Source organism: Hyperolius riggenbachi, chromosome 8, assembly GCF_040937935.1.
Source record: "Hyperolius riggenbachi isolate aHypRig1 chromosome 8, aHypRig1.pri, whole genome shotgun sequence".
Taxonomy (NCBI): Eukaryota; Metazoa; Chordata; class Amphibia; order Anura; family Hyperoliidae; genus Hyperolius; species Hyperolius riggenbachi.
The window spans coordinates 249,955,451-249,980,689 of NC_090653.1; the positions used below are offsets into that span (position 1 = coordinate 249,955,451).

Sequence of the window (25,239 nt, forward strand, 5' to 3'; positions counted from 1 at the left end):
AACCCACCATGAATGCTTCAGGAACTGAGACGCTTCACATTTCAAAATGTGAATTTGTTTGCACGTCCAAGGTGATATCCTTTGTGCTGCACAACAATGCTCGTGCAGCTTGCTTTGCATACTACATCTGGAGAAGATATACATTTTAGGAATGAAGCCCTTGATGGGATATTCTTCAATGATGTCCCTATGGAATCTCAAGGGCGGCTTGTTGTTTAAATTTAGGAACAAAGCTAGATTTATCATTAGTGAAAACCAAGTTTGTTGGTTATGGAAGGCAAGACTTGGCACGCTTTCATTCTCTTAGTTGATTAATTGTGTGTCATTAGTTGATGAGGTGGTTACAAACTGTGCTGGTGAAGGTGAACTGTTTACTCCTTTCCATGAAGAGCTTAGTCTGTGTTGCAGCAGACAAGTTTCCAGGGATGGACTTTTGAGGGCCATCTTTGGTGCACTTTCAGCATCTTTTAGGTAACACGGCTTCGGTTTCCAGTTTAAAATGTGACTCTGGTGGGACTCGAACCCACAACCTTTGAATGCCTACATTTCACTAGAAGTCCAATGCGCTATCCATTGCGCCACAGAGCCGAGCTTGCACTGACTGTTTTTGCCAGGCACCTTCAAATGAAAAATATCTGCTTTTACCCATTTGTTCGTGGCATTTCAGGATGTATGCAGGCTACCTTTTTGTTATATAAGAAGAAAGAGTACAGCATCTGGCTATCTCCCAAATGTTACTCTGGATTATTGCAGCAGTCCCATCTCACTCTCATCAAACACCTGTTTCATTACATAACAAGCTATCATCACAACCCGTCTTCTAGATTTCTAAGAAAAATCAAAAACTTTCTGAGTCTACTACCTGTAACCTGCTAAACTTTCAATACTCAGCAGCAGAGATGGTTGTACTTACCAACATCAGACCTCTCAAATCCACTTCTTTTGTTTCATTTAATGAAATTGGTGCCACTCATTAAAAAAAAACCCATCATGAATGCTTCAGGAACTGAGACGCTCCACATTTCAAAATGTGAATTTGTTTGCACGTCCAAGGTGATATCCTTTGTGCTGCACAACAATGCTCATGCAGCTTGCTTTGCATACTACATCTGGAGAAGATATACATTTTAGGAATGAAGCCCTTGATGGGATATTCTTAAATGATGTCCCTATGGAATCTCAAGGGCGGCTTGTTGTTTAAATTTAGGAACAAAGCTAGATTTATCATTAGTGAAAACCAAGTTTGTTGGTTATGGAAGGCAAGACTTGGCACGCTTTCATTCTCTTAGTTGATTAATTGTGTGTCATTAGTTGATGAGGTGGTTTCAAACTGTGCTGGTGAAGGTGAACTGTTTACTCCTTTCCATGAAAAGCTTAGTCTGTGTTGCAGCAGACAAGTTTCCAGGGATGGACTTTTGAGGGCCATCTTCGGTGCACTTTCAGCATCTTTTAGGTAACACGGCTTCGGTTTCCAGTTTAAAATGCAACTCTGGTGGGACTCAAATCCACAACCTTAGAATGCCTATATTTTACTAGAAGTCCAATGCGCTATCCATTGCGCCACAGAGCCGAGCTTGCACTGACAGTTTTTGCCAGGCACCTTCAAATGAAAAATATCTGCTTTTACCCATTTGTTCGTGGCATTTCAGGATGTATGCAGGCTACCTTTTTGTTATATAAGAAGAAAGAGTACAGCATCTGGCTATCTCCCAAATGTTACTCTGGATTATTTCAGCAGTCCCATCTCACTCTCATCAAACACCTGTTTCATTACATAACAAGCTATCATCACAACCCGTCTTCTAGATTTCTAAGAAAAATCTAAAACTTTCTGAGTCTACTACCTGTAACCTGCTAAACTTTCAATACTCAGCAGCAGAGATGGTTGTACTTACCAACATCTGACCTCTCAAATCCACTTCTTTTGTTTCATTTAATGAAATTGGTGCTACTCATTAAAAAAAACCCATCATGAATGCTTACAGGAACTAAGACGCTCCACATTTCAAAATGTGAATTTGTTTGCACGTCCAAGGTGATATCCTTTGTGCTGCACAACAATGCTCATGCAGCTTGCTTTGCATACTACATCTGGAGAAGATATACATTTTAGGAATGAAGCCCTTGATGGGATATTCTTAAATGATGTCCCTAAGGAATCTCAAGGGCGGCTTGTTGTTTAAGTTTAGGAACAAAGCTAGATTTATCATTAGCGAAAACCAAGTTTGTTGGTTATGGAAGGCAAGACTTGGCACGCTTTCATTCTCTTAGTTGATTAATTGTGTGTCATTAGTTGATGAGGTGGTTACAAACTGTGCTGGTGAAGGTGAACTGTTTACTCCTTTCCATGAAGAGCTTAGTCTGTGTTGCAGCAGACAAGTTTCCAGGGATGGACTCTTGAGGGCCATCTTTGGTGCACTTTCAGCATCTTTTAGGTAACACGGCTTCGGTTTCCAGTTTAAAATGCAACTCTGGTGGGACTCGAACCCACAACCTCTGAATGCCTACATTTCACTAGAAGTCCAATGCACTATCCATTGCGCCACAGAGCCGAGCTTGCACTGCCTGTTTTTGCCAGGCACCTTCAAATGAAAAATATCTGCTTTTACCCATTTGTTCGTTGCATTTCAGGATGTATGCAGGCTAACTTTTTGTTATATAAGAAGAAAGAGTACAGCATCTGGCTATCTCCCAAATGTTACTCTGGATTATTTCAGCAGTCCCATCTCACTCTCATCAAACACCTGTTTCATTACATAACAAGCTATCATCACAACCCGTCTTCTAGATTTCTAAGAAAAATCAAAAACTTTCTGAGTCTACTACCTGTAACCTGCTAAACTTTCAACACTCAGCAGCAGAGATGGTTGTACTTACCAACATCTGACCTCTCAAATCAACTTCTTTTGTTTCATTTAATGAAATTGGTGCCACTCATTAAAAAAACCCATCATGAATGCTTCAGGAACTGAGACGCTCCACATTTCAAAATGTGAATTTGTTTGCACGTCCAAGGTGATATCCTTTGTGCTGCACAACAATGCTCATGCAGCTTGCTTTGCATACTACATCTGGAGAAGATATACATTTTAGGAATGAAGCCCTTGATGGGATATTCTTAAATGATGTCCCTATGGAATCTCAAGGGCGGCTTGTTGTTTAAATTTAGGAACAAAGCTAGACTTATTAGTGAAAACCAAGTTTGTTGGTTATGGAAGGCAAGACTTGGCATGCTTTCATTTTCTTAGTTGATTAATTGTGTGTCATTAGTTGATGAGGTGGTTACAAACTGTGCTGGTGAAGGTGAACTGTTTACTCCTTTCCATGAAGAGCTTAGTCTGTGTTGCAGCAGACAAGTTTCCAGGGATGGACTTTTGAGGGCCATCTTCGTTGCACTTTCAGCATCTTTTAGGTAACACGGCTTTGGTTTCCAGTTTAAAATGCGACTCTGGTGGGACTCGAACCCACAACCTTTGAATGCCTACATTTCACTAGAAGTCCAATGCGCTATCCATTGCGCCACAGAGCCGAGCTTGCACTGACTGTTTTTGCCAGGCACCTTCAAATAAAAAATATCTGCTTTTACCTATTTGTTCGTGGCATTTCAGGATGTATGCAGGCTACCTTTTTGTTATATAAGAAGAAAGAGTACAGCATCTGGCTATCTCCCAAATGTTACTCTGGATTATTTCAGCAGTCCCATCTCACTCTCATCAAACACCTGTTTCATTACATAACAAGCTATCATCACAACCCGTCTTCTAGATTTCTAAGAAAAATCAAAAACTTTCTGAGTCTACTACCTGTAACCTGCTAAACTTTCAATACTCAGCAGCAGAGATGGTTGTACTTACCAACATCAGACCTCTCAAATCCACTTCTTTTGTTTCATTTAATGAAATTGGTGCCACTCATTAAAAAAAACCCATCATGAATGCTTCAGGAACTGAGACGCTCCACATTTCAAAATGTGAATTTGTTTGCACGTCCAAGGTGATATCCTTTGTGCTGCACAACAATGCTCATGCAGCTTGCTTTGCATACTACATCTGGAGAAGATATACATTTTAGGAATGAAGCCCTTGATGGGATATTCTTAAATGATGTCCCTATGGAATCTCAAGGGCGGCTTGTTGTTTAAATTTAGGAACAAAGCTAGATTTATCATTAGTGAAAACCAAGTTTGTTGGTTATGGAAGGCAAGACTTGGCACGCTTTCATTCTCTTAGTTGATTAATTGTGTGTCATTAGTTGATGAGGTGGTTACAAACTGTGCTGGTGAAGGTGAACTGTTTACTCCTTTCCATGAAGAGCTTAGTCTGTGTTGCAGCAGACAAGTTTCCAGGGATGGACTTTTGAGGGCCATCTTCGGTGCACTTTCAGCATCTTTTAGGTAACACGGCTTCGGTTTCCAGTTTAAAATGCGACTCTGGTGGGACTTGAACCCACAACCTTTGAATGCCTACATTTCACTAGAAGCAATGCGCTATCCATTGCGCCACAGAGCCGAGCTTGCACTGACTGTTTTTGCCAGGCACCTTCAAATGAAAAATATCTGCTTTTACCCATTTGTTCGTGGCATTTCAGGATGTATGCAGGCTACCTTTTTGTTATATAAGAAGAAAGAGTACAGCATCTGGCTATCTCCCAAATGTTACTCTGGATTATTTCAGCAGTCCCATCTCACTCTCATCAAACACCTGTTTCATTACATAACAAGCTATCATCACAACCCGTCTTCTAGATTTCTAAGAAAAATCAAAAACTTTCTGAGTCTACTACCTGTAACCTGCTAAACTTTCAATACTCAGCAGCAGAGATGGTTGTACTTACCAACATCTGACCTCTCAAATCCACTTCTTTTGTTTCATTTAATGAAATTGGTGTCACTCATTAAAAAAAACCCATCATGAATGCTTCAGGAACTGAGACGCTCCACATTTCAAAATGTGAATTTGTTTGCACGTCCAAGGTGATATCCTTTGTGCTGCACAACAATGCTCATGCAGCTTGCTTTGCATACTACATCTGGAGAAGATATACATTTTAGGAATGAAGCCCTTGATGGGATATTCTTAAATGATGTCCTTATGGAATCTCAAGGGCGGCTTGTTGTTTAAATTTAGGAACAAAGCTAGATTTATCATTAGTGAAAACCAAGTTTGTTGGTTATGGAAGGCAAGACTTGGCATGCTTTCATTCTCTTAGTTGATTAATTGTGTGTCATTAGTTGATGAGGTGGTTACAAACTGTGCTGGTGAAGGTGAACTGTTTACTCCTTTCCATGAAGAGCTTAGTCTGTGTTGCAGCAGACAAGTTTCCAGGGATGGACTTTTGAGGGCCATCTTCGTTGCACTTTCAGCATCTTTTAGGTAACACGGCTTTGGTTTCCAGTTTAAAATGCGACTCTGGTGGGACTCGAACCCACAACCTTTGAATGCCTACATTTCACTAGAAGTCCAATGCGCTATCCATTGCGCCACAGAGCCGAGCTTGCACTGACTGTTTTTGCCAGGCACCTTCAAATGAAAAATATCTGCTTTTACCCATTTGTTCGTGGCATTTCAGGATGTATGCAGGCTACCTTTTTGTTATATAAGAAGAAAGAGTACAGCATCTGGCTATCTCCCAAATGTTACTCTGGATTATTGCAGCAGTCCCATCTCACTCTCATCAAACACCTGTTTCATTACATAACAAGCTATCATCACAACCCGTCTTCTAGATTTCTAAGAAAAATCAAAAACTTTCTGAGTCTACTACCTGTAACCTGCTAAACTTTCAATACTCAGCAGCAGAGATGGTTGTACTTACCAACATCAGACCTCTCAAATCCACTTCTTTTGTTTCATTTAATGAAATTGGTGCTACTCATTAAAAAAAACCCATCATGAATGCTTACAGGAACTGAGACGCTCCACATTTCAAAATGTGAATTTGTTTGCACGTCCAAGGTGATATCCTTTGTGCTGCACAACAATGCTCATGCAGCTTGCTTTGCATACTACATCTGGAGAAGATATACATTTTAGGAATGAAGCCCTTGATGGGATATTCTTAAATGATGTCCCTAAGGAATCTCAAGGGCGGCTTGTTGTTTAAATTTAGGAACAAAGCTAGATTTATCATTAGCGAAAACCAAGTTTGTTGGTTATGGAAAGCAAGACTTGGCACGCTTTCATTCTCTTAGTTGATTAATTGTGTGTCATTAGTTCATGAGGTGGTTACAAACTGTGCTGGTGAAGGTGAACTGTTTACTCCTTTCCATGAAGAGCTTAGTCTGTGTTGCAGCAGACAAGTTTCCAGGGATGGACTCTTGAGGGCCATCTTTGGTGCACTTTCAGCATCTTTTAGGTAACACGGCTTCGGTTTCCAGTTTAAAATGCGACTCTGGTGGGACTCGAACCCACAACCTTTGAATGCCTACATTTCACTAGAAGTCCAATGCGCTATCCATTGCGCCACAGAGCCGAGCTTGCACTGCCTGTTTTTGCCAGGCACCTTCAAATGAAAAATATCTGCTTTTACCCATTTGTTCGTTGCATTTCAGGATGTATGCAGGCTACCTTTTTGTTATATAAGAAGAAAGAGTACAGCATCTGGCTATCTCCCAAATGTTACTCTGGATTATTTCAGCAGTCCCATCTCACTCTCATCAAACACCTGTTTCATTACATAACAAGCTATCATCACAACCCGTCTTCTAGATTTCTAAGAAAAATCAAAAACTTTCTGAGTCTACTACCTGTAACCTGCTAAACTTTCAACACTCAGCAGCAGAGATGGTTGTACTTACCAACATCTGACCTCTCAAATCCACTTCTTTTGTTTCATTTAATGAAATTGGTGCCACTCATTAAAAAAACCCATCATGAATGCTTCAGGAACTGAGACGCTCCACATTTCAAAATGTGAATTTGTTTGCACGTCCAAGGTGATATCCTTTGTGCTGCACAACAATGCTCATGCAGCTTGCTTTGCATACTACATCTGGAGAAGATATACATTTTAGGAATGAAGCCCTTGATGGGATATTCTTCAATGATGTCCCTATGGAATCTCAAGGGCGGCTTGTTGTTTAAATTTAGGAACAAAGCTAGATTTATCATTAGTGAAAACCAAGTTTGTTGGTTATGGAAGGCAAGACTTGGCACGCTTTCATTCTCTTAGTTGATTAATTGTGTGTCATTAGTTGATGAGGTGGTTACAAACTGTGCTGGTGAAGGTGAACTGTTTACTCCTTTCCATGAAGAGCTTAGGGCTCTTTTCCACTATGAAATGCGATCGCGATTGCGATCGCGATTCCGATCGCGATCGCAATCGCGTTTCAATTTCCACCATGCGATTGCGATTGCGATTGAGCTACTATACTCATTATAGTCCAGCTCAATCGCATACAAAACGCAGCAGGATGACGATTGCGCTTTGACTAAAATCGCATCGCAATCGGATCGCACTAATGGAAATTGCTGCTGCAGTTTCCATTAGTTTAATGTACCTTGCGATTTGCAGTCAGAAGCAAATCGCAAATCGCAGGCTAGAGGAAAAAGGCCCTTAGTCTGTGTTGCAGCAGACAAGTTTCCAGGGATGGACTTTTGAGGGCCATCTTCGGTGCACTTTCAGCTTCTTTTAGGTAACACGGCTTCGGTTTCCAGTTTAAAATGCGACTCTGGTGGGACTCGAACCCACAACCTTTGAATGCCTACATTTCACTAGAAGTCCAATGCGCTATCCATTGCGCCACAGAGCCGAGCTTGCACTGACTGTTTTTGCCAGGCACCTTCAAATGAAAAATATCTGCTTTTACCCATTTGTTCGTGGCATTTCAGGATGTATGCAGGCTACCTTTTTGTTATATAAGAAGAAAGAGTACAGCATCTGGCTATCTCCCAAATGTTACTCTGGATTATTTCAGCAGTCCCATCTCACTCTCATCAAACACCTGTTTCATTACATAACAAGCTATCATCACAACCCATCTTCTAGATTTCTAAGAAAAATCAAAAACTTTCTGAGTCTACTACCTGTAACCTGCTAAACTTTCAATACTCAGCAGCAGAGATGGTTGTACTTACCAACATCTGACCTCTCAAATCCACTTCTTTTGTTTCATTTAATGAAATTGGTGCCACTCATTAAAAAAAAAACATCATGAATGCTTCAGGAACTGAGACGCTCCACATTTCAAAATGTGAATTTGTTTGCACGTCCAAGGTGATATCCTTTGTGCTGCACAACAATGCTCATGCAGCTTGCTTTGCATACTACATCTGGAGAAGATATACATTTTAGGAATGAAGCCCTTGATGGGATATTCTTCAATGATGTCCCTATGGAATCTCAAGGGCGGCTTGTTGTTTAAATTTAGGAACAAAGCTAGATTTATCATTAGCAAAAATTAAGTTTGTTGGTTATGGAAGGCAAGACTTGGCACGCTTTCATTCTCTTAGTTGATTAATTGTGTGTCATTAGTTGATGAGGTGGTTACAAACTGTGCTGGTGAAGGTGAACTGTTTACTCCTTTCCATAAAAAGCTTAGTCTGTGTTGCAGCAGACAAGTTTCCAGGGATGGACTTTTGAGGGCCATCTTCGGTGCACTTTCAGCATCTTTTAGGTAACACGGCTTCGGTTTCCAGTTTAAAATGTGACTCTGGTGGGAGTCGAACCCACAACCTTTGAATGCCTACATTTCACTAGAAGTCCAATGCACTATCCATTGCGCCACAGAGCCAAGCTTGCACTGACTGTTTTTGCCAGGCACCTTCAAATGAAAAATATCTGCTTTTACCCATTTGTTCGTGGCATTTCAGGATGCATGCAGGCTACCTTTTTGTTATATAAGAAGAAAGAGTACAGCATCTGGCTATCTCCCAAATGTTACTCTGGATTATTTCAGCAGTCCCATCTCACTCTCATCAAACACCTGTTTCATTACATAACAAGCTATCATCACAACCCGTCTTCTAGATTTCTAAGAAAAATCTAAAACTTTCTGAGTCTACTACCTGTAACCTGCTAAACTTTCAATACTCAGCAGCAGAGATGGTTGTACTTACCAACATCTGACCTCTCAAATCCACTTCTTTTGTTTCATTTAATGAAATTGGTGCCACTCATTAAAAAAAACCCATCATGAATGCTTCAGGAACTGAGACGCTCCACATTTCAAAATGTGAATTTGTTTGCACGTCCAAGGTGATATCCTTTGTGCTGCACAACAATGCTCATGCAGCTTGCTTTGCATACTACATCTGGAGAAGATATACATTTTAGGAATGAAGCCCTTGATGGTATATTCTTAAATGATGTCCCTATGGAATCTCAAGGGCGGCTTGTTGTTTAAATTTAGGAACAAAGCTAGATTTATCATTAGCGAAAACCAAGTTTGTTGGTTATGGAAGGCAAGACTTGGCACGCTTTCATTCTCTTAGTTGATTAATTGTGTGTCATTAGTTGATGAGGTGGTTACAAACTGTGCTGGTGAAGGTGAACTGTTTACTCCTTTCCATGAAGAGCTTAGTCTGTGTTGCAGCAGACAAGTTTCCAGGGATGGACTTTTGAGGGCCATCTTCGGTGCACTTTCAGCTTCTTTTAGGTAACACGGCTTCGGTTTCCAGTTTAAAATGCGACTCTGGTGGGACTCGAACCCACAACCTTTGAATGCCTACATTTCACTAGAAGTCCAATGCGCTATCCATTGCGCCACAGAGCCAAGCTTGCACTGACTGTTTTTGCCAGGCACCTTCAAATGAAAAATATCTGCTTTTACCCATTTGTTCGTGGCATTTCAGGATGTATGCAGGCTACCTTTTTGTTATATAAGAAGAAAGAGTACAGCATCTGGCTATCTCCCAAATGTTACTCTGGATTATTTCAGCAGTCCCATCTCACTCTCATCAAACACCTGTTTCATTACATAACAAGCTATCATCACAACCCATCTTCTAGATTTCTAAGAAAAATCAAAAACTTTCTGAGTCTACTACCTGTAACCTGCTAAACTTTCAATACTCAGCAGCAGAGATGGTTGTACTTACCAACATCTGACCTCTCAAATCCACTTCTTTTGTTTCATTTAATGAAATTGGTGCCACTCATTAAAAAAAAACCATCATGAATGCTTCAGGAACTGAGACGCTCCACATTTCAAAATGTGAATTTGTTTGCACGTCCAAGGTGATATCCTTTGTGCTGCACAACAATGCTCATGCAGCTTGCTTTGCATACTACATCTGGAGAAGATATACATTTTAGGAATGAAGCCCTTGATGGGATATTCTTCAATGATGTCCCTATGGAATCTCAAGGGCGGCTTGTTGTTTAAATTTAGGAACAAAGCTAGATTTATCATTAGCAAAAATTAAGTTTGTTGGTTATGGAAGGCAAGACTTGGCACGCTTTCATTCTCTTAGTTGATTAATTGTGTGTCATTAGTTGATGAGGTGGTTACAAACTGTGCTGGTGAAGGTGAACTGTTTACTCCTTTCCATAAAAAGCTTAGTCTGTGTTGCAGCAGACAAGTTTCCAGGGATGGACTTTTGAGGGCCATCTTCGGTGCACTTTCAGCATCTTTTAGGTAACACGGCTTCGGTTTCAAGTTTAAAATGCCACTCTGGTGGGACTCGAACCCACAACCTTTGAATGCCTACATTTCACTAGAAGTCCAATGCGCTATCCATTGCGCCACAGAGCCGAGCTTGCACTGACTGTTTTTGCCAGGCACCTTCAAATGAAAAATATCTGCTTTTACCTATTTGTTCGTGGCATTTCAGGATGTATGCAGGCTACCTTTTTGTTATATAAGAAGAAAGAGTACAGCATCTGGCTATCTCCCAAATGTTACTCTGGATTATTTCAGCAGTCCCATCTCACTCTCATCAAACACCTGTTTCATTACATAACAAGCTATCATCACAACCCGTCTTCTAGATTTCTAAGAAAAATCAAAAACTTTCTGAGTCTACTACCTGTAACCTGCTAAACTTTCAATACTCAGCAGCAGAGATGGTTGTACTTACCAACATCTGACCTCTCAAATCCACTTCTTTTGTTTCATTTAATGAAATTGGTGCCACTCATTAAAAAAAACCCACCATGAATGCTTCAGGAACTGAGACGCTTCACATTTCAAAATGTGAATTTGTTTGCACGTCCAAGGTGATATCCTTTGTGCTGCACAACAATGCTCGTGCAGCTTGCTTTGCATACTACATCTGGAGAAGATATACATTTTAGGAATGAAGCCCTTGATGGGATATTCTTCAATGATGTCCCTATGGAATCTCAAGGGCGGCTTGTTGTTTAAATTTAGGAACAAAGCTAGATTTATCATTAGTGAAAACCAAGTTTGTTGGTTATGGAAGGCAAGACTTGGCACGCTTTCATTCTCTTAGTTGATTAATTGTGTGTCATTAGTTGATGAGGTGGTTACAAACTGTGCTGGTGAAGGTGAACTGTTTACTCCTTTCCATGAAGAGCTTAGTCTGTGTTGCAGCAGACAAGTTTCCAGGGATGGACTTTTGAGGGCCATCTTTGGTGCACTTTCAGCATCTTTTAGGTAACACGGCTTCGGTTTCCAGTTTAAAATGTGACTCTGGTGGGACTCGAACCCACAACCTTTGAAAGCCTACATTTCACTAGAAGTCCAATGCGCTATCAATTGCACCACAGAGCCGAGCTTGCACTGACTGTTTTTGCCAGGCACCTTCAAATGAAAAATATCTGCTTTTACCCATTTGTTCGTGGCATTTCAGGATGTATGCAGGCTACCTTTTTGTTATATAAGAAGAAAGAGTACAGCATCTGGCTATCTCCCAAATGTTACTCTGGATTATTTCAGCAGTCCCATCTCACTCTCATCAAACACCTGTTTCATTACATAACAAGCTATCATCACAACCCGTCTTCTAGATTTCTAAGAAAAATCAAAAACTTTCTGAGTCTACTACCTGTAACCTGCTAAACTTTCAATACTCAGCAGCAGAGATGGTTGTACTTACCAACATCTGACCTCTCAAATCCACTTCTTTTCTTTCATTTAATGAAATTGGTGTCACTCATTTAAAAAAAAACCCATCATGAATGCTTCAGGAACTGAGACGCTCCACATTTCAAAATGTGAATTTGTTTGCACGTCCAAGGTGATATCCTTTGTGCTGCACAAAAATGCTCATGCAGCTTGCTTTGCATACTACATCTGGAGAAGATATACATTTTAGGAATGAAGCCCTTGATGGGATATTCTTAAATGATGTCCTTATGGAATCTCAAGGGCGGCTTGTTGTTTAAATTTAGGAACAAAGCTAGATTTATCATTAGTGAAAACCAAGTTTGTTGGTTATGGAAGGCAAGACTTGGCATGCTTTCATTCTCTTAGTTGATTAATTGTGTGTCATTAGTTGATGAGGTGGTTACAAACTGTGCTGGTGAAGGTGAACTGTTTACTCCTTTCCATGAAGAGCTTAGTCTGTGTTGCAGCAGACAAGTTTCCAGGGATGGACTTTTGAGGGCCATCTTCGTTGCACTTTCAGCATCTTTTAGGTAACACGGCTTTGGTTTCCAGTTTAAAATGCGACTCTGGTGGGACTCGAACCCACAACCTTTGAATGCCTACATTTCACTAGAAGTCCAATGCGCTATCCATTGCGCCACAGAGCCGAGCTTGCACTGACTGTTTTTGCCAGGCACCTTCAAATGAAAAATATCTGCTTTTACCCATTTGTTCGTGGCATTTCAGGATGTATGCAGGCTACCTTTTTGTTATATAAGAAGAAAGAGTACAGCATCTGGCTATCTCCCAAATGTTACTCTGGATTATTTCAGCAGTCCCATCTCACTCTCATCAAACACCTGTTTCATTACATAACAAGCTATCATCACAACCCGTCTTCTAGATTTCTAAGAAAAATCAAAAACTTTCTGAGTCTACTACCTGTAACCTGCTAAACTTTCAATACTCAGCAGCAGAGATGGTTGTACTTACCAACATCAGACCTCTCAAATCCACTTCTTTTGTTTCATTTAATGAAATTGGTGCCACTCATTAAAAAAAACCCATCATGAATGCTTCAGGAACTGAGACGCTCCACATTTCAAAACGTGAATTTGTTTGCACGTCCAAGGTGATATCCTTTGTGCTGCACAACAATGCTCATGCAGCTTGCTTTGCATACTACATCTGGAGAAGATATACATTTTAGGAATGAAGCCCTTGATGGGATATTCTTAAATGATGTCCCTAAGGAATCTCAAGGGCGGCTTGTTGTTTAAATTTAGGAACAAAGCTAGATTTATCATTAGCGAAAACCAAGTTTGTTGGTTATGGAAGGCAAGACTTGGCACGCTTTCATTCTCTTAGTTGATTAATTGTGTGTCATTAGTTGATGAGGTGGTTACAAACTGTGCTGGTGAAGGTGAACTGTTTACTCCTTTCCATGAAAAGCTTAGTCTGTGTTGCAGCAGACAAGTTTCCAGGGATGGACTTTTGAGGGCCATCTTCGGTGCACTTTCAGCATCTTTTAGGTAACACGGCTTCGGTTTCCAGTTTAAAATGTGACTCTGGTGGGACTTGAACCCACAACCTTTGGATGCCTACATTTCACTAGAAGTCCAACGCGCTATCCATTGCGCCACAGAGCCGAGCTTGCACTGCCTGTTTTTGCCAGGCACCTTCAAATGAAAAATATCTGCTTTTACCCATTTGTTCGTTGCATTTCAGGATGTATGCAGGCTACCTTTTTGTTATATAAGAAGAAAGAGTACAGCATCTGGCTATCTCCCAAATGTTACTCTGGATTATTTCAGCAGTCCCATCTCTCTCTCATCAAACACCTGTTTCATTACATAACAAGCTATCATCACAACCCGTCTTCTAGATTTCTAAGAAAAATCAAAAACTTTCTGAGTCTACTACCTGTAACCTGCTAAACTTTCAATACTCAGCAGCAGAGATGGTTGTACTTACCAACATCAGACCTCTCAAATCCACTTCTTTTGTTTCATTTAATGAAATTGGTGCCACTCATTAAAAAAAACCCAACATGAATGCTTCAGGAACTGAGACGCTCCACATTTCAAAATGTGAATTTGTTTGCACGTCCAGGGTGATATCCTTTGTGCTGCACAACAATGCTCATGCAGCTTGCTTTGCATACTACATCTGGAGAAGATATACATTTTAGGAATGAAGCCCTTGATGGGATATTCTTCAATGATGTCCCTATGGAATCTCAAGGGCGGCTTGTTGTTTAAATTTAGGAACAAAGCTAGATTTATCATTAGTGAAAACCAAGTTTGTTGGTTATGGAAGGCAAGACTTGGCACGCTTTCATTCTCTTAGTTGATTAATTGTGTGTCATTAGTTGATGAGGTGGTTACAAACTGTGCTGGTGAAGGTGAACTGTTTACTCCTTTCCATGAAGAGCTTAGTCTGTGTTGCAGCAGACAAGTTTCCAGGGATGGACTTTTGAGGGCCATCTTCGGTGCACTTTCAGCTTCTTTTAGGTAACACGGCTTCGGTTTCCAGTTTAAAATGCGACTCTGGTGGGACTCGAACCCACAACCTTTGAATGCCTACATTTCACTAGAAGTCCAATGCGCTATCCATTGCGCCACAGAGCCGAGCTTGCACTGACTGTTTTTGCCAGGCACCTTCAAATGAAAAATATCTGCTTTTACCCATTTGTTCGTGGCATTTCAGGATGTATGCAGGCTACCTTTTTGTTATATAAGAAGAAAGAGTACAGCATCTGGCTATCTCCCAAATGTTACTCTGGATTATTTCAGCAGTCCCATCTCACTCTCATCAAACACCTGTTTCATTACATAACAAGCTATCATCACAACCCATCTTCTAGATTTCTAAGAAAAATCAAAAACTTTCTGAGTCTACTACCTGTAACCTGCTAAACTTTCAATACTCAGCAGCAGAGATGGTTGTACTTACCAACATCTGACCTCTCAAATCCACTTCTTTTGTTTCATTTAATGAAATTGGTGCCACTCATTAAAAAAAACCCATCATGAATGCTTCAGGAACTGAGACGCTCCACATTTCAAAATGTGAATTTGTTTGCACGTCCAAGGTGATATCCTTTGTGCTGCACAACAATGCTCATGCAGCTTGCTTTGCATACTACATCTGGAGAAGATATAAATTTTAGGAATGAAGCCCTTGATGGTATATTCCTAAATGATGTCCCTATGGAATCTCAAGGGCGGCTTGTTGTTTAAATTTAGGAACAAAGCTAGATTTATCATTAGCGAAAACCAAGTTTGTTGGTTATGGAAGGCAAGACTTGGCACGCTTTCATTCTCTTAGTTGATTAATTGTGTGTCATTAGTTGATGAGGTGGTTACAAACTGTGCTGGTGAAGGTGAACTGTTTACTCCTTTCCATGAAGAGCTTAGTCTGTGTTGCAGCAGACAAGTTTCCAGGGATGGACTTTTGAGGGCCATCTTCGGTGCACTTTCAGCATCTTTTAGGTAACACGGCTTCGGTTTCAAGTTTAAAATGCCACTCTAGTGGGACTCGAACCCACAACCTTTGAATGCCTACATTTCACTAGAAGTCCAATGCGCTATCCATTGCGCCACAGAGCCGAGCTTGCACTGACAGTTTTTGCCAGGCACCTTCAAATGAAAAATATCTTCTTTTACCCATTTGTTCGTGGCATTTCAGGATGTATGCAGGCTACCTTTTTGTTATATAAGAAGAAAGAGTACAGCATCTGGCTATCTCCCAAATGTTACTCTGGATTATTTCAGCAGTCCCATCTCACTCTCATCAAACACCTGTTTCATTACATAACAAGCTATCATCACAACCCGTCTTCTAGATTTCTAAGAAAAATCTAAAACTTTCTGAGTCTACTACCTGTAACCTGCTAAACTTTCAATACTCAGCAGCAGAGATGGTTGTACTTACCAACATCTGACCTCTCAAATCCACTTCTTTTGTTTCATTTAATGAAATTGGTGCTACTCATTAAAAAAAACCCATCATGAATGCTTACAGGAACTGAGACGCTCCACATTTCAAAATGTGAATTTGTTTGCACGTCCAAGGTGATATCCTTTGTGCTGCACAACAATGCTCATGCAGCTTGCTTTGCATACTACATCTGGAGAAGATATACATTTTAGGAATGAAGCCCTTGATGGGATATTCTTAAATGATGTCCCTAAGGAATCTCAAGGGCGGCTTGTTGTTTAAATTTAGGAACAAAGCTAGATTTATCATTAGCGAAAACCAAGTTTGTTGGTTATGGAAGGCAAGACTTGGCACGCTTTCATTCTCTTAATTGATTAATTGTGTGTCATTAGTTGATGAGGTGGTTACAAACTGTGCTGGTGAAGGTGAACTGTTTACTCCTTTCCATGAAGAGCTTAGTCTGTGTTGCAGCAGACAAGTTTCCAGGGATGGACTCTTGAGGGCCATCTTTGGTGCACTTTCAGCATCTTTTAGGTAACACGGCTTCGGTTTCCAGTTTAAAATGCGACTCTGGTGGGACTCGAACCCACAACCTTTGAATGCCTACATTTCACTAGAAGTCCAATGCGCTATCCATTGCGCCACAGAGCCGAGCTTGCACTGCCTGTTTTTGCCAGGCACCTTCAAATGAAAAATATCTGCTTTTACCCATTTGTTCGTTGCATTTCAGGATGTATGCAGGCTACCTTTTTGTTATATAAGAAGAAAGAGTACAGCATCTGGCTATCTCCCAAATGTTACTCTGGATTATTTCAGCAGTCCCATCTCACTCTCATCAAACACCTGTTTCATTACATAACAAGCTATCATCACAACCCGTCTTCTAGATTTCTAAGAAAAATCAAAAACTTTCTGAGTCTACTACCTGTAACCTGCTAAACTTTCAACACTCAGCAGCAGAGATGGTTGTACTTACCAACATCTGACCTCTCAAATCCACTTCTTTTGTTTCATTTAATGAAATTGGTGCCACTCATTAAAAAAACCCATCATGAATGCTTCAGGAACTGAGACGCTCCACATTTCAAAATGTGAATTGCACGTCCAAGGTGATATCCTTTGTGCTGCACAACAATGCTCATGCAGCTTGCTTTGCATACTACATCTGGAGAAGATATAAATTTTAGAAATGAAGCCCTTGATGGTATATTCTTAAATGATGTCCCTATGGAATCTCAAGGGCGGCTTGTTGTTTAAATTTAGGAACAAAGCTAGATTTATCATTAGCGAAAACCAAGTTTGTTGGTTATGGAAGGCAAGACTTGGCACGCTTTCATTCTCTTAGTTGATTAATTGTGTGTCATTAGTTGATGAGGTGGTTACAAACTGTGCTGGTGAAGGTGAACTGTTTACTCCTTTCCATGAAGAGCTTAGTCTGTGTTGCAGCAGACAAGTTTCCAGGGATGGACTTTTGAGGGCCATCTTCGGTGCACTTTCAGCATCTTTTAGGTAACACGGCTTCGGTTTCAAGTTTAAAATGCCACTCTGGTGGGACTCGAACCCACAACCTTTGAATACCTACATTTCACTAGAAGTCCAATGCGCTATCCATTGCGCCACAGAGCCAAGCTTGCACTGACTGTTTTTGCCAGGCACCTTCAAATGAAAAATATCTGCTTTTACCCATTTGTTCGTGGCATTTCAGGATGTATGCAGGCTACCTTTTTGTTATATAAGAAGAAAGAGTACAGCATCTGGCTATCTCCCAAATGTTACTCTGGATTATTTCAGCAGTCCCATCTCACTCTCATCAAACACCTGTTTCATTACATAACAAGCTATCATCACAACCCATCTTCTAGATTTCTAAGAAAAATCAAAAACTTTCTGAGTCTACTACCTGTAACCTGCTAAACTTTCAATACTCAGCAGCAGAGATGGTTGTACTTACCAACATCTGACCTCTCAAATCCACTTCTTTTGTTTCATTTAATGAAATTGGTGCCACTCATTAAAAAAAACCCATCATGAATGCTTCAGGAACTGAGACGCTCCACATTTCAAAATGTGAATTTGTTTGCACGTCCAAGGTGATATCCTTTGTGCTGCACAACAATGCTCATGCAGCTTGCTTTGCATACTACATCTGGAGAAGATATAAATTTTAGGAATGAAGCCCTTGATGGTATATTCTTAAATGATGTCCCTATGGAATCTCAAGGGCGGCTTGTTGTTTAAATTTAGGAACAAAGCTAGATTTATCATTAGCGAAAACCAAGTTTGTTGGTTATGGAAGGCAAGACTTGGCACGCTTTCATTCTCTTAGTTGATTAATTGTGTGTCATTAGTTGATGAGGTGGTTACAAACTGTGCTGGTGAAGGTGAACTGTTTACTCCTTTCCATGAAGAGCTTAGTCTGTGTTGCAGCAGACAAGTTTCCAGGGATGGACTTTTGAGGGCCATCTTCGGTGCACTTTCAGCATCTTTTAGGTAACACGGCTTCGGTTTCAAGTTTAAAATGCAACTCTGGTGGGACTCGAACCCACAACTTTTGAATACCTACATTTCACTAGAAGTCCAATGCGCTATCCATTGCGCCACAGAGCCGAGCTTGCACTGACTGTTTTTGCCAGGCACCTTCAAATGAAAAATATCTGTTTTTACCCATTTGTTCATGGCATTTCAGGATGTATGCAGGCTACCTTTTTGTTATATAAGAAGAAAGAGTACAGCATCTGGCTATCTCCCAAATGTTACTCTGGATTATTTCAGCAGTCCCATCTCACTCTCATCAAACACCTGTTTCATTACATAACAAGCTATCATCACAACCCGTCTTGTAGATTTCTAAGAAAAATCAAAAACTTTCTGAGTCTACTACCTGTAACCTGCTAAACTTTCAATACTTAGCAGCAGAGATGGTTGTACTTACCAACATCTGACCTCTCAAATCCACTTCTTTTGTTTCATTTAATGAAATTGGTGCCACTCATTAAAAAAACCCATCATGAATGCTTCAGGAACTGAGACGCTCCACATTTCAAAATGTGAATTTGTTTGCACGTCCAAGGTGATATCCTTTGTGCTGCACAACAATGCTCATGCAGCTTGCTTTGCATACTACATCTGGAGAAGATATACATTTTAGGAATGAAGCCCTTGATGGGATATTCTTCAATGATGTCCCTATGGAATCTCAAGGGCGGCTTGTTGCTTAAATTTAGGAACAAAGCTAGATTTATCATTAGCAAAAATTAAGTTTGTTGGTTATGGAAGGCAAGACTTGGCACGCTTTCATTCTCTTAGTTGATTAATTGTGTGTCATTAGTTGATGAGGTGGTTACAAACTGTGCTGGTGAAGGTGAACTGTTTACTCCTTTCCATAAAAAGCTTAGTCTGTGTTGCAGCAGACAAGTTTCCAGGGATGGACTTTTGAGGGCCATCTTCGGTGCACTTTCAGCATCTTTTAGGTAACACGGCTTCGGTTTCCAGTTTAAAATGTGACTCTGGTGGGAGTCGAACCCACAACCTTTGAATGCCTACATTTCACTAGAAGTCCAATACGCTATCCATTGCGCCACAGAGCCAAGCTTGCACTGACTGTTTTTGCCAGGCACCTTCAAATGAAAAATATCTGCTTTTACCCATTTGTTCGTGGCATTTCAGGATGTATGCAGGCTACCTTTTTGTTATATAAGAAGAAAGAGTACAGCATCTGGCTATCTCCCAAATGGTACTCTGGATTATTTCAGCAGTCCCATCTCACTCTCATCAAACACCTGTTTCATTACATAACAAGCTATCATCACAACCCGTCTTCTAGATTTCTAAGAAAAATCAAAAACTTTCTGAGTCTACTGCCTGTAACCTGCTAAACTTTCAATACTCAGCAGCAGAGATGGTTGTACTTACCAACATCTGACCTCTCAAATCCACTTCTTTTGTTTCATTTAATGAAATTGGTGCCACTCATTAAAAAAAACCCATCATGAATGCTTCAGGAACTGAGACGCTCCACATTTCAAAATGTGAATTTGTTTGCACGTCCAAGGTGATATCCTTTGTGCTGCATAACAATGCTCATGCAGCTTGCTTTGCATACTACATCTGGAGAAGATATACATTTTAGGAATGAAGCCCTTGATGGGATATTCTTAAATGATGTCCCTATGGAATCTCAAGGGCGGCTTGTTGTTTAAATTTAGGAACAAAGCTAGATTTAACATTAGTGAAAACCAAGTTTGTTGGTTATGGAAGGCAAGACTTGGCACGCTTTCATTCTCTTAGTTGATTAATTGTGTGTCATTAGTTGATGAGGTGGTTTCAAACTGTGCTGGTGAAGGTGAACTGTTTACTCCTTTCCATGAAAAGCTTAGTCTGTGTTGCAGCAGACAAGTTTCCAGGGATGGACTTTTGAGGGCCATCTTTGGTGCACTTTCAGCATCTTTTAGGTAACACGGCTTCAGTTTCCAGTTTAAAATGCGACTCTGGTGGGACTCAAATCCACAACCTTAGAATGCCTATATTTTACTAGAAGTCCAATGCGCTATCCATTGCGCCACAGAGCCGAGCTTGCACTGACAGTTTTTGCCAGGCACCTTCAAATGAAAAATATCTGCTTTTACCCATTTGTTCGTGGCATTTCAGGATGTATGCAGGCTACCTTTTTGTTATATAAGAAGAAAGAGTACAGCATCTGGCTATCTCCCAAATGTTACTCTGGATTATTTCAGCAGTCCCATCTCACTCTCATCAAACACCTGTTTCATTACATAACAAGCTATCATCACAACCCGTCTTCTAGATTTCTAAGAAAAATCTAAAACTTTCTGAGTCTACTACCTGTAACCTGCTAAACTTTCAATACTCAGCAGCAGAGATGGTTGTACTTACCAACATCTGACCTCTCAAATCCACTTCTTTTGTTTCATTTAATGAAATTGGTGCTACTCATTAAAAAAAACCCATCATGAATGCTTACAGGAACTGAGACGCTCCACATTTCAAAATGTGAATTTGTTTGCACGTCCAAGGTGATATCCTTTGTGCTGCACAACAATGCTCATGCAGCTTGCTTTGCATACTACATCTGGAGAAGATATACATTTTAGGAATGAAGCCCTTGATGGGATATTCTTAAATGATGTCCCTAAGGAATCTCAAGGGCGGCTTGTTGTTTAAATTTAGGAACAAAGCTAGATTTATCATTAGCGAAAACCAAGTTTGTTGGTTATGGAAGGCAAGACTTGGCACGCTTTCATTCTCTTAATTGATTAATTGTGTGTCATTAGTTGATGAGGTGGTTACAAACTGTGCTGGTGAAGGTGAACTGTTTACTCCTTTCCATGAAGAGCTTAGTCTGTGTTGCAGCAGACAAGTTTCCAGGGATGGACTTTTGAGGGCCATCTTCGGTGCACTTTCAGCTTCTTTTAGGTAACACGGCTTCGGTTTCTAGTTTAAAATGCGACTCTGGTGGGACTCGAACCCACAACCTTTGAATACCTACATTTCACTAGAAGTCCAATGCGCTATCCATTGCGCCACAGAGCCGAGCTTGCACTGACTGTTTTTGCCAGGCACCTTCAAATGAAAAATATCTGCTTTTACCCATTTGTTCGTGGCATTTCAGGATGTATGCAGGCTACCTTTTTGTTATATAAGAAGAAAGAGTACAGCATCTGGCTATCTCCCAAATGTTACTCTGGATTATTTCAGCAGTCCCATCTCACTCTCATCAAACACCTGTTTCATTACATAACAAGCTATCATCACAACCCGTCTTCTAGATTTCTAAGAAAAATCAAAAACTTTCTGAGTCTACTACCTGTAACCTGCTAAACTTTCAATACTTAGCAGCAGAGATGGTTGTACTTACCAACATCTGACCTCTCAAATCCACTTCTTTTGTTTCATTTAATGAAATTGGTGCCACTCATTAAAAAAACCCCACCATGAATGCTTCAGGAACTGAGACGCTCCACATTTCAAAATGTGAATTTGTTTGCACGTCCAAGGTGATATCCTTTGTGCTGCACAACAATGCTCATGCAGCTTGCTTTGCATACTACATCTGGAGAAGATATACATTTTAGGAATGAAGCCCTTGATGGGATATTCTTAAATGATGTCCCTATGGAATCTCAAGGGCGGCTTGTTGTTTAAATTTAGGAACAAAGCTAGATTTATCATTAGTGAAAACCAAGTTTGTTGGTTATGGAAGGCAAGACTTGGCACGCTTTCATTCTCTTAGTTGATTAATTGTGTGTCATTAGTTGATGAGGTGGTTTCAAACTGTGCTGGTGAAGGTGAACTGTTTACTCCTTTCCATGAAGAGCTTAGTCTGTGTTGCAGCAGACAAGTTTCCAGGGATGGACTTTTGAGGGCCATCTTCGGTGCACTTTCAGCATCTTTTAGGTAACACGGCTTCGGTTTCAAGTTTAAAATGCAACTCTGGTGAGACTCGAACCCACAACTTTTGAATACGTACATTTCACTAGAAGTCCAATGCGCTATCCATTGCGCCACAGAGCCGAGCTTGCACTGACTGTTTTTGCCAGGCACCTTCAAATGAAAAATATCTGCTTTTACCCATTTGTTCGTGGCATTTCAGGATGTATGCAGGCTACCTTTTTGTTATATAAGAAGAAAGAGTACAGCATCTAGCTATCTCCCAAATGTTACTCTGGATTATTTCAGCAGTCCCATCTCACTCTCATCAAACACCTGTTTCATTACATAACAAGCTATCATCACAACCCGTCTTCTAGATTTCTAAGAAAAATCAAAAACTTTCTGAGTCTACTACCTGTAACCTGCTAAACTTTCAATACTCAGCAGCAGAGATGGTTGTACTTACCAACATCAGACCTCTCAAATCCACTTCTTTTGTTTCATTTAATGAAATTGGTGCCACTCATTAAAAAAAACCCATCATGAATGCTTCAGGAACTGAGACGCTCCACATTTCAAAATGTGAATTTGTTTGCACGTCCAAGGTGATATCCTTTGTGCTGCACAACAATGCTCATGCAGCTTGCTTTGCATACTACATCTGGAGAAGATATACATTTTAGGAATGAAGCCCTTGATGGGATATTCTTAAATGATGTCCCTATGGAATCTCAAGGGCGGCTTGTTGTTTAAATTTAGGAACAAAGCTAGATTTATCATTAGTGAAAACCAAGTTTGTTGGTTATGGAAGGCAAGACTTGGCACGCTTTCATTCTCTTAGTTGATTAATTGTGTGTCATTAGTTGATGAGGTGGTTTCAAACTGTGCTGGTGAAGGTGAACTGTTTACTCCTTTCCATGAAAAGCTTAGTCTGTGTTGCAGCAGACAAGTTTCCAGGGATGGACTTTTGAGGGCCATCTTTGGTGCACTTTCAGCATCTTTTAGGTAACACGGCTTCAGTTTCCAGTTTAAAATGCGACTCTGGTGGGACTCAAATCCACAACCTTAGAATGCCAATATTTTACTAGAAGTCCAATGCGCTATCCATTGCGCCACAGAGCCGAGCTTGCACTGACAGTTTTTGCCAGGCACCTTCAAATGAAAAATATCTGCTTTTACCCATTTGTTCGTGGCATTTCAGGATGTATGCAGGCTACCTTTTTGTTATATAAGAAGAAAGAGTACAGCATCTGGCTATCTCCCAAATGTTACTCTGGATTATTTCAGCAGTCCCATCTCACTCTCATCAAACACCTGTTTCATTACATAACAAGCTATCATCACAACCCGTCTTCTAGATTTCTAAGAAAAATCTAAAACTTTCTGAGTCTACTACCTGTAACCTGCTAAACTTTCAATACTCAGCAGCAGAGATGGTTGTACTTACCAACATCTGACCTCTCAAATCCACTTCTTTTGTTTCATTTAATGAAATTGGTGCTACTCATTAAAAAAAACCCATCATGAATGCTTACAGGAACTGAGACGCTCCACATTTCAAAATGTGAATTTGTTTGCACGTCCAAGGTGATATCCTTTGTGCTGCACAACAATGTTCATGCAGCTTGCTTTGCATACTACATCTGGAGAAGATATACATTTTAGGAATGAAGCCCTTGATGGGATATTCTTAAATGATGTCCCTAAGGAATCTCAAGGGCGGCTTGTTGTTTAAATTTAGGAACAAAGCTAGATTTATCATTAGCGAAAACCAAGTTTGTTGGTTATGGAAGGCAAGACTTGGCACGCTTTCATTCTCTTAATTGATTAATTGTGTGTCATTAGTTGATGAGGTGGTTACAAACTGTGCTGGTGAAGGTGAACTGTTTACTCCTTTCCATAAAAAGCTTAGTCTGTGTTGCAGCAGACAAGTTTCCAGGGATGGACTTTTGAGGGCCATCTTCGGTGCACTTTCAGCATCTTTTAGGTAACACGGCTTCGGTTTCCAGTTTAAAATGTGACTCTGGTGGGACTCGAACCCACAACCTTTGAATGCCTACATTTCACTAGAAGTCCAATGCACTATCCATTGCGCCACAGAGCCAAGCTTGCACTGACTGTTTTTGCCAGGCACCTTCAAATGAAAAATATCTGCTTTTACCCATTTGTTCGTGGCATTTCAGGATGTATTCAGGCTACCTTTTTGTTATATAAGAAGAAAGAGTACAGCATCTGGCTATCTCCCAAATGTTACTCTGGATTATTTCAGCAGTCCCATCTCACTCTCATCAAACACCTGTTTCATTACATAACAAGCTATCATCACAACCCGTCTTCTAGATTTCTAAGAAAAATCAAAAACTTTCTGAGTCTACTACCTGTAACCTGCTAAACTTTCAATACTTAGCAGCAGAGATGGTTGTACTTACCAACATCTGACCTCTCAAATCCACTTCTTTTGTTTCATTTAATGAAATTGGTGCCACTCATTAAAAAAACCCCACCATGAATGCTTCAGGAACTGAGACGCTCCACATTTCAAAATGTGAATTTGTTTGCACGTCCAAGGTGATATCCTTTGTGCTGCACAACAATGCTCGTGCAGCTTGCTTTGCATACTACATCTGGAGAAGATATACATTTTAGGAATGAAGCCCTTGATGGGATATTCTTAAATGATGTCCCTATGGAATCTCAAGGGCGGCTTGTTGTTTAAATTTAGGAACAAAGCTAGATTTATCATTAGTGAAAACCAAGTTTGTTGGTTATGGAAGGCAAGACTTGGCACGCTTTCATTCTCTTAGTTGATTAATTGTGTGTCATTAGTTGATGAGGTGGTTTCAAACTGTGCTGGTGAAGGTGAACTGTTTACTCCTTTCCATGAAAAGCTTAGTCTGTGTTGCAGCAGACAAGTTTCC

At 40.4% G+C, this 25,239-nt stretch overlaps 20 non-coding genes across 20 annotated transcripts; all 20 read right to left on the minus strand.

The window, feature by feature from the left end:
- Positions 1–502: 502 nt before the first annotated feature.
- On the minus strand, positions 503–588 carry TRNAR-UCU (transfer RNA arginine (anticodon UCU)). The gene is given in 2 exon segments: positions 503–538; positions 552–588. It is a non-coding gene; the product is annotated as a tRNA-Arg (tRNA).
- A 1,878-nt stretch (positions 589–2,466) lies between these two features.
- Positions 2,467–2,552, minus strand: TRNAR-UCU (transfer RNA arginine (anticodon UCU)). Its single transcript is given in 2 exon segments — positions 2,467–2,502; positions 2,516–2,552. It is a non-coding gene; the product is annotated as a tRNA-Arg (tRNA).
- Positions 2,553–3,443: 891 nt separating this feature from the next.
- Positions 3,444–3,529, minus strand: TRNAR-UCU (transfer RNA arginine (anticodon UCU)). The gene is given in 2 exon segments: positions 3,444–3,479; positions 3,493–3,529. It is a non-coding gene; the product is annotated as a tRNA-Arg (tRNA).
- Positions 3,530–5,403: 1,874 nt separating this feature from the next.
- On the minus strand, positions 5,404–5,489 carry TRNAR-UCU (transfer RNA arginine (anticodon UCU)). The gene is given in 2 exon segments: positions 5,404–5,439; positions 5,453–5,489. It is a non-coding gene; the product is annotated as a tRNA-Arg (tRNA).
- Positions 5,490–6,385: 896 nt separating this feature from the next.
- On the minus strand, positions 6,386–6,471 carry TRNAR-UCU (transfer RNA arginine (anticodon UCU)). Its single transcript is given in 2 exon segments — positions 6,386–6,421; positions 6,435–6,471. It is a non-coding gene; the product is annotated as a tRNA-Arg (tRNA).
- A 1,193-nt stretch (positions 6,472–7,664) lies between these two features.
- Positions 7,665–7,750, minus strand: TRNAR-UCU (transfer RNA arginine (anticodon UCU)). The gene is given in 2 exon segments: positions 7,665–7,700; positions 7,714–7,750. It is a non-coding gene; the product is annotated as a tRNA-Arg (tRNA).
- An 895-nt stretch (positions 7,751–8,645) lies between these two features.
- TRNAR-UCU (transfer RNA arginine (anticodon UCU)) lies at positions 8,646–8,731 on the minus strand. The gene is given in 2 exon segments: positions 8,646–8,681; positions 8,695–8,731. It is a non-coding gene; the product is annotated as a tRNA-Arg (tRNA).
- An 895-nt stretch (positions 8,732–9,626) lies between these two features.
- TRNAR-UCU (transfer RNA arginine (anticodon UCU)) lies at positions 9,627–9,712 on the minus strand. The gene is given in 2 exon segments: positions 9,627–9,662; positions 9,676–9,712. It is a non-coding gene; the product is annotated as a tRNA-Arg (tRNA).
- An 893-nt stretch (positions 9,713–10,605) lies between these two features.
- TRNAR-UCU (transfer RNA arginine (anticodon UCU)) lies at positions 10,606–10,693 on the minus strand. Its single transcript is given in 2 exon segments — positions 10,606–10,643; positions 10,657–10,693. It is a non-coding gene; the product is annotated as a tRNA-Arg (tRNA).
- An 895-nt stretch (positions 10,694–11,588) lies between these two features.
- Positions 11,589–11,674, minus strand: TRNAR-UCU (transfer RNA arginine (anticodon UCU)). The gene is given in 2 exon segments: positions 11,589–11,624; positions 11,638–11,674. It is a non-coding gene; the product is annotated as a tRNA-Arg (tRNA).
- An 897-nt stretch (positions 11,675–12,571) lies between these two features.
- On the minus strand, positions 12,572–12,657 carry TRNAR-UCU (transfer RNA arginine (anticodon UCU)). The gene is given in 2 exon segments: positions 12,572–12,607; positions 12,621–12,657. It is a non-coding gene; the product is annotated as a tRNA-Arg (tRNA).
- Positions 12,658–13,552: 895 nt separating this feature from the next.
- On the minus strand, positions 13,553–13,638 carry TRNAR-UCU (transfer RNA arginine (anticodon UCU)). The gene is given in 2 exon segments: positions 13,553–13,588; positions 13,602–13,638. It is a non-coding gene; the product is annotated as a tRNA-Arg (tRNA).
- Positions 13,639–14,533: 895 nt separating this feature from the next.
- Positions 14,534–14,619, minus strand: TRNAR-UCU (transfer RNA arginine (anticodon UCU)). The gene is given in 2 exon segments: positions 14,534–14,569; positions 14,583–14,619. It is a non-coding gene; the product is annotated as a tRNA-Arg (tRNA).
- An 893-nt stretch (positions 14,620–15,512) lies between these two features.
- Positions 15,513–15,600, minus strand: TRNAR-UCU (transfer RNA arginine (anticodon UCU)). The gene is given in 2 exon segments: positions 15,513–15,550; positions 15,564–15,600. It is a non-coding gene; the product is annotated as a tRNA-Arg (tRNA).
- Positions 15,601–16,496: 896 nt separating this feature from the next.
- Positions 16,497–16,582, minus strand: TRNAR-UCU (transfer RNA arginine (anticodon UCU)). Its single transcript is given in 2 exon segments — positions 16,497–16,532; positions 16,546–16,582. It is a non-coding gene; the product is annotated as a tRNA-Arg (tRNA).
- Positions 16,583–17,469: 887 nt separating this feature from the next.
- TRNAR-UCU (transfer RNA arginine (anticodon UCU)) lies at positions 17,470–17,557 on the minus strand. The gene is given in 2 exon segments: positions 17,470–17,507; positions 17,521–17,557. It is a non-coding gene; the product is annotated as a tRNA-Arg (tRNA).
- Positions 17,558–18,452: 895 nt separating this feature from the next.
- On the minus strand, positions 18,453–18,538 carry TRNAR-UCU (transfer RNA arginine (anticodon UCU)). The gene is given in 2 exon segments: positions 18,453–18,488; positions 18,502–18,538. It is a non-coding gene; the product is annotated as a tRNA-Arg (tRNA).
- An 894-nt stretch (positions 18,539–19,432) lies between these two features.
- On the minus strand, positions 19,433–19,518 carry TRNAR-UCU (transfer RNA arginine (anticodon UCU)). Its single transcript is given in 2 exon segments — positions 19,433–19,468; positions 19,482–19,518. It is a non-coding gene; the product is annotated as a tRNA-Arg (tRNA).
- A 1,877-nt stretch (positions 19,519–21,395) lies between these two features.
- TRNAR-UCU (transfer RNA arginine (anticodon UCU)) lies at positions 21,396–21,481 on the minus strand. Its single transcript is given in 2 exon segments — positions 21,396–21,431; positions 21,445–21,481. It is a non-coding gene; the product is annotated as a tRNA-Arg (tRNA).
- Positions 21,482–24,339: 2,858 nt separating this feature from the next.
- TRNAR-UCU (transfer RNA arginine (anticodon UCU)) lies at positions 24,340–24,425 on the minus strand. The gene is given in 2 exon segments: positions 24,340–24,375; positions 24,389–24,425. It is a non-coding gene; the product is annotated as a tRNA-Arg (tRNA).
- Positions 24,426–25,239: the final 814 nt, after the last annotated feature.